General features: G+C 42.5%; 1 pseudogene; it reads right to left on the reverse strand.

Moving 5' to 3' along the window:
* Window positions 1–15111: 15111 nt before the first annotated feature.
* On the reverse strand, window positions 15112–15230 carry LOC148474225 (5S ribosomal RNA; annotated as a pseudogene).
* Window positions 15231–16279: the final 1049 nt, after the last annotated feature.

Raw genomic sequence — 16279 nt, forward strand, 5'->3', positions numbered from 1 at the left:
TATTGGAGCTCCGGGAGTTCACCACCGATCCTCAGCAGTGATCATGGTCATGGGGACCAGAGGTGGTATTGGAGCTCCGGGAGTTCAGCACCGATCCTCAGCAGTGATCATGGGGACCAGAGGTGGTATTGGAGCTCCGGGAGTTCACCACCGATCCTCAGCAGTGATCATGGTCATGGGGACCAGAGGTGGTATTGGAGCTCCGGGAGTTCACCACCGATCCTCAGCAGTGATCATGGGGACCAGAGGTGGTATTGGAGCTCCGGGAGTTCAGCACCGATCCTCAGCAGTGGTCATGGTCATGGGGACCAGAGGTGGTATTGGAGCTCCGGGAGTTCAGCACCGATCCTCAGCAGTGTTCATGGTCATGGGGACCAGAGGTGGTATTGGAGCTCCGGGAGTTCAGCACCGATCCTCAGCAGTGATCATGGGTACCAGAGGTGGTATTGGAGCTCCGGGAGTTCACCACCGATCCTCAGCAGTGATCATGGTCATGGGGACCAGAGGTGGTATTGGAGCTCCGGGAGTTCAGCACCGATCCTCAGCAGTGATCATGGGGACCAGAGGTGGTATTGGAGCTCCGGGAGTTCACCACCGATCCTCAGCAGTGATCATGTTCATGGGGACCAGAGGTGGTATTGGAGCTCCGGGAGTTCAGCACCGATCCTCAGCAGTGATCATGGGGACCAGAGGTGGTATTGGAGCTCCGGGAGTTCACCACCGATCCTCAGCAGTGATCATGGTCATGGGGACCAGAGGTGGTATTGGAGCTCCGGGAGTTCACCACCGATCCTCAGCAGTGATCATGGGGACCAGAGGTGGTATTGGAGCTCCGGGAGTTCAGCACCGATCCTCAGCAGTGATCATGGTCATGGGGACCAGAGGTGGTATTGGAGCTACGGTGAGTGCTCTATATTGTAATTAGTCTTCCCAGTCTCTATTGCTGTCTGTATCAGCCCGCGTATCCAGTTTGTGTATGTTGTTGTTTTATGTGCCGGATGTGATGTATCCGAAGACCCTCCGGGGCCGAAACGTCCACTATTATTTCTTGTATGTTGGTTCAATAAAAAGTGGATTCCTTCTTCTATACAAGCGGTAAGTGCCCTGATTTGGGCTTTTTATGTGAATTCCTGCACTATATTATTGGATTGACTTTTATACCCCTTTTCCACCTAAATTCTGGGTCTGACCCGGAGTTGGAACAAAGTTCCTCTCCGGATCAGATCCGGAATTTTGCCGGTGCCGACTCTGGATATTCCCGAGTCAGCGCCACTCACACCGCAGTCGGGTTCTGCATAGACCCGGCTTTCCCGGCGTGAAAGTGGTCGCTTGGAGATGACATCTCCAAGCGCCACTGAAGCCGGACCAATCAGCCAGTCATCGTGACCCGGAATGCGCTGTTCTCACAGCAGGGTTTCACGGGCTGCGCTGGTGATCCAACTCTCTCCCCTTTTACACCAGGGAGCTGCCCGGGTTAACCCTTCAAAAACTAGGGTTTTAGCTCCGGTGTAAAAGGGGTATAAGTCTTCTCCTTAAAGGAGCACCCTGCATACATTTAATATTTTGGATGTGAGTGCAGATACCTCTAATATATATAAATATATTGTCCAAGGCGGCGGCACTCCAATATTAAAGACGCTTAGACCGTGTTGTTTACATGCTGTCTTTTGTACTGGAGTGCTGCCTAGTTGATTGGTTGGAATGAAAATCTGGTAAGGTATACAATCAGCAATTTGCTCCCAAACGCTGGAAAATGGACCAAAACTATTGTTTGAACAAATTGTTTAGATCAAACATTTAACAAAATTGTCTGACGCCATTTTCATCTGTTTTCTGGCATTTAGGAGCAAATTGCTGATCATCATTTACTCCCATACGTTACCAGATTTTCATTCCAACCAATCAACAAGATAGCTAGTTGGATGTAAGTTGGTCTAGTGTGTGGCCAGCTTTAGACAATATACTTGGATGGTCAGTTTTGCACTGACCTCTTCAGAGAGTGTATGTATGTGTATATATTTCTGAAATCCGAGCCCCCCCCGATCCGAGGCCAATCCGAGTCAGGCTCGACTTTTCCCGCCTGACTCTGATGTGAAATCGAGGCAAAACGTCATCATCCCGCCTTCCGGGTCTCGCGGGTTTTGGATTCTATATAAGGTACCCGCATCGGCGCCATTTTCTCACTCGGCTGTGGACAGTGAAGAGGTAGGGTGGGAGTTAGGGCTGGCTGGGCTGTGTAGTGTAGTGCAGTGCAGTGCAGTGTTGTGCTGTGCTGTGCTGCACTGTGCTGCTGTTGTCTATAGGGGCTGTGTCCATTCCTCCAAAGTCCCATAGGGGCTGGCTGGACTGTGTTGTGCAGTCAGTTGTCCATAGGGGCTGTGTCCACTCCTGTGCAGTGTCCCAGTCCTAAAGGGGTGCTGTAGTGTTGTCTAGGGGCTGCTCTGTCCATCAGGGGTGCTCCCCCCATGTGCAAAAAAAATAAATATTTTTTTCTGTGTTTGTGAATTGTGTGCGCAGTAGCCGCACGTGCATCAACAAAGTAGTGCCAAGCGTGCGCCTGTGTAATAAGTAAAGGGCCAGCTGGCTTGACCGTTAAAGGGTGCTGTAACCCCCAAAGTACACTCCAAACCAAATAAAAAAATATTTTCTGTGTTTGTGAATTGTGTGCACTGTGGCTGCACGTGCATCAACAAAGGAGCAGCACCAAGCGTGCGCCTGTGTCCCATAAGTAAAGAGCCGGCTGGCTCATTTCTTAAAGGGTGGTGTAACCCACAAAGTGCACTACTCTCCAACAAAAATAAAAAATAATTTTCTGTGTTTGTGTGCGCCTTAGCCGCACGTATATATCAATATAACATAAATGGAGGACCAAACTTTCTCCGATAAAAATAAAATAGGGAAAGATCAAGAACCACTTCCTCCTAGTGCTGTTGCTGCTGCTGGGAGTTGTTCATCATCCCAGAGAGGAAGTAGGAACATCACTACTTTTACTAAACAATTGACCCTCCAACAGTCCCTAGCGATGAGGATGAAGTACGACAGCAGTCATCCTGAAGCAAAACGTATAACTGAGGCCTGGACTGCTATGTTGGTGTTAGACGTGTGTCCGGTATCCGCCATTAGTGAAGTGGGATTTAGACAATTGATGGAGGTAGTGTGTCCTCTGTTCCAAATCCCGTCTAGATTCCACTTCACTAGGCAGGCGATACCGAGACTGTACAGAAACGTTAGAAAAAGTGTCCTCAATGTCCTGAAAAATGCCGTTGTACCCAATGTCCACTTAACCACGGACATGTGGAACAGGGCAGACTAAGCACTATATGACTGTGACAACCCACTGGGTAGATGTATCACCTTACGCAGCAACAACAGCAGCGTCACCAGTAGCAGCATCTCAGAAACGCCAGCTCGTTCCAAGGCAGGCTACGCTGTGTATCACCGGTTTCAGTAAGAGGCACACCGCCGACAACCTCTTAGAGAAACTGAGGGAAATCATCGCCCAGTGGCTTACCCCACTTAGACTCTCCTGGGGATTTGTGATATCTGACAACGCCACCAATATTGTGCGGGCATTACATCTGGGCAAATTTCACCACGTCCCATGTTTTGCTCACACAATAAACTTGGTGGTGCAGAATTTTCTGAAAAGCGACAGGGACGTGCAGGAGACGCTTTGGGTGGCCCGAAAAATTTCTGCCCACTTTTGCCATTCAGCGACTGCGTGCGCCTGTTTCATAAGTAAAAGGCCGGCTGGCTTGTCCGTTAAAGGGTGCTGTAACCCCCAAAGTGCACTCCAAACAAAATAAAAAATTCTTTTTTTTTTTCTGTCTTTGTGAATTGTGTGGGCTGTAGCCGCACCTGCATCCTCAAAGCAGCAGCGACAAGCGTGCGTCTGTCTGTTAAAGGATTACATCGGTGACAGCATCCAAGTAGGCATGTCAGACAGTCCGTACCTGTACTGGCAGGAAAAAGAAGCAATTTGGAGGTCCCTGTACAAACTGGCTCTATTTTACCTCAGTTGCCCCCCCTCCAGTGTGTACTCTGAAAGAGTGTTTAGTGCAGCCGGGAACCTTGTCAGCGAAAGGTGTAGGAGGTTGCTTCCACAAAATGTGGAGAAGATGATATTCATAAAAATTAATTATCAACTCTTCCATGGAGACCAGCCTCCAGAACGTACAGATTGACCTGTGGTGGTGGATTCCAGCAGGGACGAATTAATACTCTGTGCAGATGAGGATGTACACAACACTGAAGAGGGTGAGGAATCGGTGAATGAGGAGGATGAGGACGACATTTTGTCTCCGTAGAGCCAGTTTGTGCAGGGACAGATTATTTGCCAGCTTGTTTTGTGGGGGCCCAAACGAACCAATTAATTCAGCCACAGTCGTGTGGCAGACCCTGGCACTGAAATGATTGGTTTGTTAAAGTGTGCATGTCCTGTTTATACAACATAAGGGTGGGTGGGAGGGCCCAAGGACAATTCCATCTTGCACCTCTTTTTTTCTTTGCCTTATGTACTGTTTGGGGCCTAGTTCTTCAAACTGCCATCCTGTCTGCCACTGCAGTGTCACTCCTAGATGGGCCACGTGTTTGTGCCGCCCACTCGTGTCGCTTAGCATAGTAATCCATCTACCTCGGTGCAACCTTTTGGACATACAATAGTGTTTTTGAGGTGTTCAGAATAGACTGGAAATGAGTGGAAATTAAGGTTATTGAGGTTAATAATCGCATAGGAGCAGAAAAATCAACACATTCTGTGATTTTAGCTGTTTTTATGCTTTCTAAAAAAAAAAAATACAGATCCAAAACCCAGAACCCAAAACACCGAAGGGTGGTTTTGGCAAAACCAATCCAGATCCAAAACACGAAAAAAGATCCAGATCCAAAACACAAAATACGAAAAGTGGCCGGTGCACACCCCTAATATATAGCTTTTACCATGTGGTCCCATGTCCCCCTTATTTTTTTTGGCCGTGTGCCCTCAGCGAGCTCAATAGTACCCTTGGGAGAGCAGAAAACATTTTTACTTGCCTAAATAAAAGGTCTCTAGCTTTTGTGCAGGGCTTTGTTCATCTGTTTCCCTCCCTATAGGACGAAACGCGTTGAGGCCAGCTGACCCAGGCTCTCTGACTTTTGGACATTTATACCTAAGAGGACTGTGTACCATCCTAAAAGATGAGCACAATTTATTTTTTTACTTCTTGTATGTTCCCTAAACTGTCTCCCTATGCTGTTATCCAATAAGACCCATGTTAAAGTGTACTGACGGGGGATCATTTGTATCTAGCTCATGTGTACTGATTACATACATTTCCAAGAAGGACTGGAAAGAGGGACACTAGAAGACATTTGGAAAGACATACTACAGGCCTTAAATATAGCACTATCTGGTACGCAGCCCTTAGTACTTTTGTTATATTACTCATTTAAGAAAATACTACACTATATCATTCCTCTCCCCCATGGGCTTGAATGAGCTCTTCTTAAGGTGATCCAGCCGACGACATCTTATCCACCCCATCCAGTGTGAACCGCGTACCTTTGGAGTTCAGATAAGCTTTAAAGTTTTTCTTTTTGGTACGCACATTTATTTTGAGCACCAGTTGCCAATTTATTTAATAATATTACACTATCAGGTGCATGTGTTTTTAACCCTTTTCTATATAATGTGTGTGTTTATATACTGCTTTTCCCATGTCCCCTTCCCATAATCTTCTCTCTATTCCTCCTGTCTCTCCTTATTACTCCTCTTTTCCCATATTCTTCTCTCTATTCTTCCTCTCTCCTTATTCCTCCTGTCTTCCCATATTCTTCTCTCTATTCTTCCTCTCTCCTTATTCCTCCTGTCTTCTCATAATCTTCTCTCTATTCCTCCTGTCTCTACTTATTACTCTTGTCTTCCCATAATCTGCTCTCTATTCCTCCTGTCTCTCCTTATTACTCCTGTCTTCCCATATTCTTCTCTCTATTCCTCCAGTCTCTCCTTATTACTCCTGTCTTCCCATAATCTTCTCTCTATTCCTCCAGTCTCTCCTTATTCCTCCTGTCTTCCCATAATCTTCTCTCTATTCCTCCAGTCTCTCCTTATTCCTCCTGTCTTCCCATATTCTTCTCTCTATTCCTCCTGTCTCTCCTTATTCCTCCTGTCTTCCCATATTCTTCTCTCTATTCCTCCTGTCTCTCCTTATTACTCCTGTCTTCCCATATTCTTCTCTCTATTCCTCCTGTCTCTCCTTATTACTCCTGTCTTCCCATATTCTTCTCTCTATTCCTCCTGTCTCTCCTTATTACTCCTGTCTTCCCATAATCTTCTCTCTATTCTTCCTCTCTCCTTATTCCTCCTGTCTTCCCATATTCTTCTCTCTATTCCTCCTGTCTCTCCTTATTCCTCCTGTCTTCCCATAATCTTCTCTCTATTCCTCCTGTCTCTCCTTATTACTCCTGTCTTCCCATATTCTTCTCTCTATTCCTCCTGTCTCTCCTTATTCCTCCTGTCTTCTCATATTCTTCTCTCTATTCCTCCAGTCTCTCCTTATTACTCCTGTCTTCCCATATTCTTCTCTCTATTCCTCCAGTCTCTCCTTATTACTCCTGTCTTCCCATATTCTTCTCTCTATTCCTCCAGTCTCTCCTTATTACTCCTGTCTTCCCATAATCTTCTCTCTATTCTTCCTCTCTCCTTATTCCTCCTGTCTTCCCATATTCTTCTCACTATTCCTCCTGTCTTCCCATATTCTTCTCTCTATTCCTCCTGTCTCTCCTTATTACTCCTGTCTTCCCATATTCTTCTCTCTATTCCTCCTGTCTCCTCATATTCTTCTCTCTATTCCTCCTGTCTCTCCTTATTACTCCTGTCTTCCCATATTCTTCTCTCTATTCCTCCAGTCTCTCCTTATTACTCCTGTCTTCCCATATTCTTCTCTCTATTCCTCCAGTCTCTCCTTATTACTCCTGTCTTCCCATATTCTTCTCTCTATTCCTCCAGTCTCTCCTTATTACTCCTGTCTTCCCATATTCTTCTCTCTATTCCTCCTGTCTCTCCTTATTACTCCTGTCTTCCCATAATCTTCTCTCTATTCTTCCTCTCTCCTTATTCCTCCTGTCTTCCCATATTCTTCTCACTATTCCTCCTGTCTTCCCATATTCTTCTCTCTATTCCTCCTGTCTCTCCTTATTACTCCTGTCTTCCCATATTCTTCTCTCTATTCCTCCTGTCTCCTCATATTCTTCTCTCTATTCCTCCTGTCTCTCCTTATTACTCCTGTCTTCCCATATTCTTCTCTCTATTCCTCCAGTCTCTCCTTATTACTCCTGTCTTCCCATATTCTTCTCTCTATTCCTCCAGTCTCTCCTTATTACTCCTGTCTTCCCATATTCTTCTCTCTATTCCTCCAGTCTCTCCTTATTACTCCTGTCTTCCCATATTCTTCTCTCTATTCCTCCAGTCTCTCCTTATTACTCCTGTCTTCCCATAATTTTCTCTCTATTCCTCCTGTCTCTCCTTATTCCTCCTGTCTTCCCATAATCTTCTCTCTATTCCTCCTGTCTCTCCTTATTACTCCTGTCTTCCCATAATCTTCTCTCTATTCCTCCTGTCTCTCCTTATTACTCCTGTCTTCCCATATTCTTCTCTCTATTCCTCCTGTCTCTGCTTATTACTCCTGTCTTCCCATATTCTTCTCTCTATTCCTCCTGTCTCTGCTTATTACTCCTGTCTTCCCATAATCTTCTCTCTATTCCTCCTGTCTCTCCTTATTCCTCCTGTCTTCCCATAATCTTCTCTCTATTCCTCCTGTCTCTCCTTATTACTCCTGTCTTCCCATAATCTTCTCTCTATTCCTCCTGTCTCTCCTTATTACTCCTGTCTTCCCATAATCTTCTCTCTATTCCTCCTGTCTCTCCTTATTACTCCTGTCTTCCCATATTCTTCTCTCTATTCCTCCTGTCTCTCCTTATTACTGCTGTCTTCCCATATTCTTCTCTCTATTCCTCCTGTCTCTCCTTATTACTCCTGTCTTCCCATAATCTTCTCTCTATTCCTCCTGTCTCTCCTTATTACTCCTGTCTTCCCATAATCTTCTCTCTATTCCTCCTGTCTTCCCATATTCTTCTCTCTATTCCTCCTGTCTCTCCTTATTACTCCTGTCTTCCCATAATCTTCTCTCTATTACTCCTGTCTTCCCATATTCTTCTCTCTATTCCTCCTGTCTCTCCTTATTCCTCCTGTCTTCCCATATTCTTCTCTCTATTCCTCCTGTCTCTCCTTGTTACTCCTGTCTTCTCATAATGTTCTCTCTATTCCTCCTGTCTTCCCATATTCTTCTCTCTATTCCTCCTGTCTCTGCTTATTACTCCTGTCTTCCCATAATCTTCTCTCTATTACTCCTGTCTTCCCATATTCTTCTCTCTATTCCTCCTGTCTCTCCTTATTCCTCCTGTCTTCCCATATTCTTCTCTGTATTCCTCCTGTCTCTCCTTGTTACTCCTGTCTTCTCATAATCTTCTCTCTATTACTCCTGTCTTCCCATATTCTTCTCTCTATTCCTCCTGTCTCTGCTTATTACTCCTGTCTTCCCATAATTTTCTCTCTATTCCTCCTGTCTCTCCTTATTCCTCCTGTCTTCCCATAATCTTCTCTCTGTTCCTCCTGTCTCTCCTTATTACTCCTGTCTTCCCATAATCTTCTCTCTGTTCCTCCTGTCTCTCCTTATTACTCCTGTCTTCCCATAATCTTCTCTCTATTCCTCCTGTCTCTCCTTATTACTCCTGTCTTCCCATAATCTTCTCTCTATTCCTCCTGTCTCTCCTTATTACTCCTGTCTTCCCATAATCTTCTCTCTATTCCTCCTGTCTCTCCTTATTACTCCTGTCTTCCCATAATCTTCTCTCTCTTCCTCCTGTCTTCCCATATTCTTCTCTCTATTCCTCCTGTCTCTCCTTATTACTCCTGTCTTCCCATAATCTTCTCTCTATTACTCCTGTCTTCCCATATTCTTCTCTCTATTCCTCCTGTCTCTCCTTATTCCTCCTGTCTTCCCATATTCTTCTCTCTATTCCTCCTGTCTCTCCTTGTTACTCCTGTCTTCTCATAATCTTCTCTCTATTCCTCCTGTCTCTCCTTATTACTGCTGTCTTCCCATAATCTTCTCTCTATTCCTCCTGTCTTCCCATATTCTTCTCTCTATTCCTCCTGTCTCTCCTTATTACTGCTGTCTTCCCATAATCTTCTCTCTATTCCTCCTGTCTCTCCTTATTCCTCCTGTCTTCCCATAATCTTCTCTCTATTCCTCCTGTCTTCCCATATTCTTCTCTCTATTCCTCCTGTCTCTCCTTATTCCTCCTGTTTTCCCATATTCTTCTCTCTGTTCCTTCTGTCTCTCCTTATTACTCCTGTCTTCCCATAATCTTCTCTCTATTCCTCCTGTCTCTCCTTATTACTCCTGTCTTCCCATATTCTTCTCTCTATTCCTCCTGTCTCTCCTTATTACTCCTGTCTTCCCATAATCTTCTCTCTATTACTCCTGTCTACCCATATTCTTCTCTCTATTCCTCCTGTCTCTCCTTATTACTCCTGTCTTCCCATAATCTTCTCTCTATTACTCCTGTCTTCCCATTTCTCCCCCCTATTATTCCAAATTCCTTTATTTTTCCCCCTATTACTCAAATCTCCCCATGTTCTTCCCCCTATTCCTCCCATCTCCCCATGTTCTTGCCTCTATTGCTCCCATCTTTACCTATTCTTCCCGTATTTCCCTATTCTTCCCCCTATTCCTTCTATCTTTTCCAATTCTTCCCCCTTTTCCTCTCACCCGCCCTGTTCTTGTCTCTATTCCTCCCATCTTTCCCTATTCTTCCCCCCTATTCCTCCCATCTTTCCCTATTCTTCCCCCTATTCCTCCTATCTTTCCCTGTTCTTCCCTCTATTCCTCTCATCTCCCCCTGTTCTTTCCCCTTTTCCTCCCATCTCCCCCTGTTCTTCCACCTATTCCTCCTGTCATTCTTCCCTCTATTCCTCTCATCTCCCCCTGTTCTTTCCCCTTTTCCTCCCATCTCCCCCTGTTCTTCCACCTATTCCTCCTGTCATTCTTCCCTCTATTCCTCTCATCTCCCCCTGTTCTTTCCCCTTTTCCTCCCGTCTCCCCCTGTTCTTCCACCTATTCCTCCCGTCACCCACTGTACTTGCTGTGAGGATCCTGGGTTTATTAGTGTGTTATTTTTCACCCTTTCACCATATACCGCCTTGAAAAAGGCAGTAAGGTTATAGCTCTGTCTCGCACAGTACCCCGGGTCCCTTATGAGTCCTTTTAGATCGCACAGGAATTACATAATAGCAAAGGTATAACGATACCTTTATTTTACACACACACTATTTCTACATGTAAAAACAGCAACTACACACTATTATACAAATATATACAGAAATGCCAGTAGTATTAGCTAAACCTTGGGGAACCCATAAACATGTCTCTATAACAGAGGCCCCTTTAGTGTTAGAAAGGTGGACAGCTATTCCATCCAGCTTACCCGCCTGGGCTGGGGACACCACACCTGTGTGAGACTGCTGTGTGGCTCCACACTTCTCCGGGAAATGGCTTCTCCGTCCCTGACTTGCAGCTCCCGGCCACTTGGCCTGATCGTCCTCTGCTCGCCAAGAGCAGGCTGTGCAGACCAGTTGCCTAGCTCCAGCTAGCACACCAGTCCCACACCACGGGACTGCTCTGGTGGGAGCGTACGCTTGGGCAGAATCTCCTGACTCCTGCCCAGCCTGGGTCCTGCCACTTAGGCTAGGACCTCCACTCCCTTCAGGTCTCAGGTCAGAACTCACTAAAAACCCTTGCACTTGCCATTATGAAACCTCTGATGTTCCCACGGTTAGGTGCCACTCCTGATCCCTAGTATTGGTTGGGTTGAATGCAGGGGCTGGGTACTGAGCAGTTAGTGATCATATCATTCCCTGCTTCCACCCTGTGGATATCGGTGCCGGCCAGTCTGGCCACTTTGGTACAAAGGAAACTTAATCATGTTGATAAGAGGGCTGGCTCCCCTGGGGCTATAGAAGGAGTCCCTGTTAACCCCTCATAGTCATTTATTATGTCACATGCCATTCAGCTGGCTATAGTTTCCTGTCTTCAGCCCAGTATTGATTCCTACTAATCGCTAATCTCTATTTAGCCCTGCAAGTTGCTCAAGAAAGAATTGCTTTCCAGTCCAATTGTGTGGTTCCAAAGCACAAAAAGTTATTTATGTAATGAAAAAGTAACATGATGAAAGATTTAATACTTGGAGTAAAAAGCAATAAAATAGTACAAGCTGATGCATACGCGTGCGCACTGGTCCCAGTATACAGTCATCAATCCAGAAGCCTGTGGTCATCCAAGAGAATGACTGTACACTGGAATCGGGACACCACTTATATACCTTACAGAGTTCGATGTTAACAAAAGAACTAGTTGACAGGTTTCCATTGGTTCTTGCTTCTGGTTAATCTGGTCATTGGTCAATTCATACGGTGTCATCAGGGGCATGGCTCAGTCCTCAAATGATTACATTGTGTAGTTTCCCGACAAACAACTGGTTAAATCTAGCTACAACACTACATATAGATTATAACATTCTATGCACTAACTCCCTATCATCCATAACTAGCAGACGCAAGATGCGACTTCTTTGCCGATAGGAACGGAAGTCTGCAAACAAACAGGGATTTAGTATGATACCAAACATGCCATGTCTACTATATTCTAAACTTTAGATCTCATTTACGTACATATTTCATCATAATTACTTGTTAAAAAGACCTTTGATAACTCAAGTTATTACCTATTGTGAATAAGAACCATTTTATACATATGCATTCGCATATGTGCGTCTGTGCATTGAGATAGGCAATGTTCGTGTGTGTGAATATGCACATGATCGTCTATGTGTATGCATGTGGATACACATACGAGCGTCTAAGTCTATGTGTGAGCATTATGTGCATCAGTGTATGTGTGTGATGGGTTCGCATTTGTGCGCATTGGATTGCGCTGATGCAGAGTAGCGTCCGATTTACTCTTTATCAAACCATAGACGACTAGATCGTCAGATAATACTTGCAAGCGATCATATCCAATTATTTGACTTTGACAGTCCACCCTTTGATAGCAAACATAGAACTATCACCTTCTATTCTTACCTTTCCAGTCATGCATAATAATGTGTTATTCAATGTTCTAAACGGTGTGACACGAGTTTTTAATTGAACCATCAATAATGTGTTTTAGGAAGGGTAAAACAAACCTTATATGCACTCAGTGGATCTATAGGGGATCATTGGTAGGATGTGGGATCTCATTGAACCTATAAAGGAAGTTTGGGGGAATTGAGACTTCATTATATATGATGTTTTAAAGAACATTTACAATAATTATTATTATACATGACTTAGCTTATTCACATGTTATTATCTGAAGGCACATTCAATTTCAGGATTATAATGCAGTTCTTTATCAACCTTATTACCCATACCACCACTATTCACTACCATCATGATTTCATTTTTACTGTTCACCTTAGTGGTACGTTTTCCACACTTCAACACAGCAAGAACACATCTGACACATAACCCAATTACTAAAATGACAATCAGTATAAGAATAAGGAGGTTACCTGTACTAGCAACCATCTCCTGTACCCACTCTCCCAGACCGGCGAACCATTTTACAGGGTTTAACCAAGAGAACCATTTCTCTACTTTTTACCTCTGTCTCATACAATGAAATATTATGGTCCTTCCGAAACTCCCACTTCAGTTGTAGGATTTCATCCATGTTCTGGTCAATCACCTCTTTAGGGTCACTAGTATTATTGGTAATGTATGTGCAACACTTGACACCAAATTGGGTGGCTAAAAAAGAGAATTATCCTATATAGTAGGATAACAGAAATAAACTCCTTTGTGGGGGCACTCTTATTTCATAGTTCTCAAAAATATTTAATAAAACATAGCTTTTATTTTTTTATGCACTTTAAAAAGACTAGAACAAGACATTGAACATGAAAACAAATCACAACATATACATAAAAAAGTAATCAGCACTACAGTATTCTGTACCATATATAACTGCAGCACAATAATTAAAAAAATCAGTATCTGCACCATGGCTTGAGTACAATATAGTTTGGCCACAACATATACGAAAAAAAGTGTAATTTACCATTCAATACTTAAATATTGTTCCAAAAATTAGTGACAGTGGAACAAGAGGCGAAAATATAAAATAAGCTTGTGATAATAAATGATATTATGTAGCCATATGCGCCATCCATATATACAAGCTATATTATACAGCCGGCATCTGAGTGTATATAACTCTTTATATATACAAACTCATATTATGATATTTATTCAATATATTACACTAAAGGTTTGTATTTCTAATATTTGGTATAGTAATTTAGCGCACCAGATAAATTCAATTTTAGCACTAATATCCCCACTTGTTAATCCTGTACAAAATAAACAGTTAACACTCTAAAACTAACATGGTTCTACACCTCAGACATATACCCACTGTGAAAAAAGTGTTGTATCAGACAGATTCAATAGGTGTTTATAACCATATATGATAGTATACTTCTCCAAGTGTGTTACTAGGGGCAAAAAGCAGGTACCCCTAGGATGTAAAGAAATCACAGAAGTAGCCAAAAAATCACTCAAAGTGTGTATATTAGTAAATAGAAGGCACGAGTGTAACAGGAGATACAATCAAGTAAATACAATAGGGACGTATTTAATGTATATGTTAAGTCCCTGTTTAGTGCATAAGGCTGTACAGACACCTGCCCGGGGGTCAGCTGGGAACAGCTGATACTCACAATACCTGAGCGGTGCCTCCGCAATGTGCAGCGGGGATAGTCGGACGCCGGCCGGAAGATCAGCTGGACTCAGCTGATACTCACGTGTCCTGTGACGCGTGTTTCGCCGTTCAGGCTCTCTCAAACAGGGGGCCGATAGTAAAAGCTATTGGACGGCAGCTACTTTATTGGCTGCGTAATTAGAATATCTCCGCCCCTCTAGTTAAATCTATGAAAAGGGAGGGACAGAAGAAGGTTGTCATGGAGTGGGAGGGACGAAAGAGAGTTGTCATGGGGATAGTTCCTGTTTATCCTGGTCGTCATCAGGATTCCCTGATCATTATAGGAGTGAATTTTGTATCATAATTAACTCCTTTCCTCCTGAGCACATTTTCTAAACATAAGATAGTAGTGCAGGTATACTATTATTGCACACATGTTATCATAATTATAGCTCTGTTATACTATAGTGCTATTAACCTACGTTCTTATTACAGAGGATAGAGTAATTTAGTCATCTGATAAACACATCCACAGGATGTTAGGGGTGATATAATCACAAACCTGCATATTATCATAGAAGCTAATATCCAATTTAATTACTGTTCATATGATAGGGTAAGGACATATATAAACGAGTTGTGAACCTATAACCACAAAGACCTTTTTAGTCCGTGTGTAACATTACAGTGAACGGACCTCACGTGGGTATGTGTTGTATAGGACACAAATAAGAAAGATACAGTCACTTCTGCTGTTCGTGTATAGTGTTAACCAACAGATTCCCTGATATTATATATACATTGCAGGGAACACTGACAGACCAAATGAGAGAGTGAAGAATTAAGATATGAATAAGGAAAAAAGATATAAGTGAGGAAAAAGAAGTACATATATAAGTTAAAAGTCGTATATCCCCTATTATCATGAAAAAAGGGGGTATTACTTTACATGAAGATTAAATCAATTACGGATAAAAATTACAATATATATATATGTAAATGACCTAAATCCCATATCTCTATTCATATATGATTGAATCAGGACAAAATCTGTAATAATCAGAACAGCATAGATGAAAGCAGAAGTAGAAAGATAAAGCGAAAACAAGTTGCAATCCTATAGCCACAGAACCTGTTTCAGTCTGTGTGTTCCAATACAGTGAACAGACTTACCTCAGGTGTGTGTTGTATAGGACATCAAAATGGAAGAAAGTAAAAATCACTTCTGCTTTTTGTATTAGTGTAACTGACTAGCACCTTGATGAAATATCACCGACTGCACCTGGTATTCCCAGATGGTCTCCCATCCGAGTACTAACCAGGCCCAACACTGCATAGCTTCCAAGATCAGACGAGATTGGGCATGTCCGGGGTGGTATAGCTGTAGATGTGAGATATTGCAAGGTATCAAGTTGGACCGAATGAGAGAGTGATTAAATAAGAGTGCACCTGATCTAAAGATAGCTACTTATGGATCCTAAAACAGATCCCTATGAGGGTTCAAAACAAGATGTAAATATCTTCCGATAATGGATTTTGATATAAATGCTGATAATTGAATAACTCCTTTCAGATAAAGGATATGTCCAATTGTATCAATGGTTGGAGTGATAATTCCTTCAAATGTTAGGATTTCCTATAGTTCTTGTAGATCAATTATAATAGAAGGACATTTTAGGAAGGAATAATATGTAAAAGCATCAGGACTTTAATAAGACTAAAGACATCCATAATATTAATCCTACAGTATATAATCTAGATGTTCCTTCACTTGATTAAATACTAGATTTAATACTAATCATAATACACAAATCCAGTATGATCTGTGTCATAATATCACATATAATACATTAGACAATCTCTCATAATATACAAATGTGAAATGTGATTAAGACCAAAAAAATATATAGGGATATATTGTCCCTATATTTTGGTATAATGTGACAATTAGTGTTATAAGGACAATGATATTAAAAATATTATAAAGATTATATAAAAAATAATGTGAAATGACAAATGCATGTGATAGAAAAATATAAATACCGTAGGACTCCCTGATAATATGTGAAAAAAGGAAATGAAAAAAAACTGTGAAAAAAATGTGTGTGATACATAAAAAACTAAATATGTGTATGAATGTGTTAGTGTGAAAAATGGTGAGAGAGACATAAATTAATCTAAAATTTATACGAAAAAAAAAATATATATATATACAGAATGAGTTTAGTCTAGTGATACTGAAAATGGAGTCATGATGGCAGAAAAATTCCATAGTTTATTTGTTCATTCAAGCCCCTGGGTGAAACACTCCCTAACCTGAAGATCCATTGGCATTCCTTTTTCAAAAGTTCTCTTGTGACGTCTCCACCTCTGATGCCCAATCTTATTCTTTCTAGGCCAAAAAATCTCATGGCCATGCCTTTCTCTGGATGTTTGGT

This window comes from Taudactylus pleione, unplaced genomic scaffold, assembly GCF_031769625.1.
Source record: "Taudactylus pleione unplaced genomic scaffold, aTauple2 ptg000867l, whole genome shotgun sequence".
In the NCBI taxonomy this organism is placed as follows: Eukaryota; Metazoa; Chordata; class Amphibia; order Anura; family Myobatrachidae; genus Taudactylus; species Taudactylus pleione.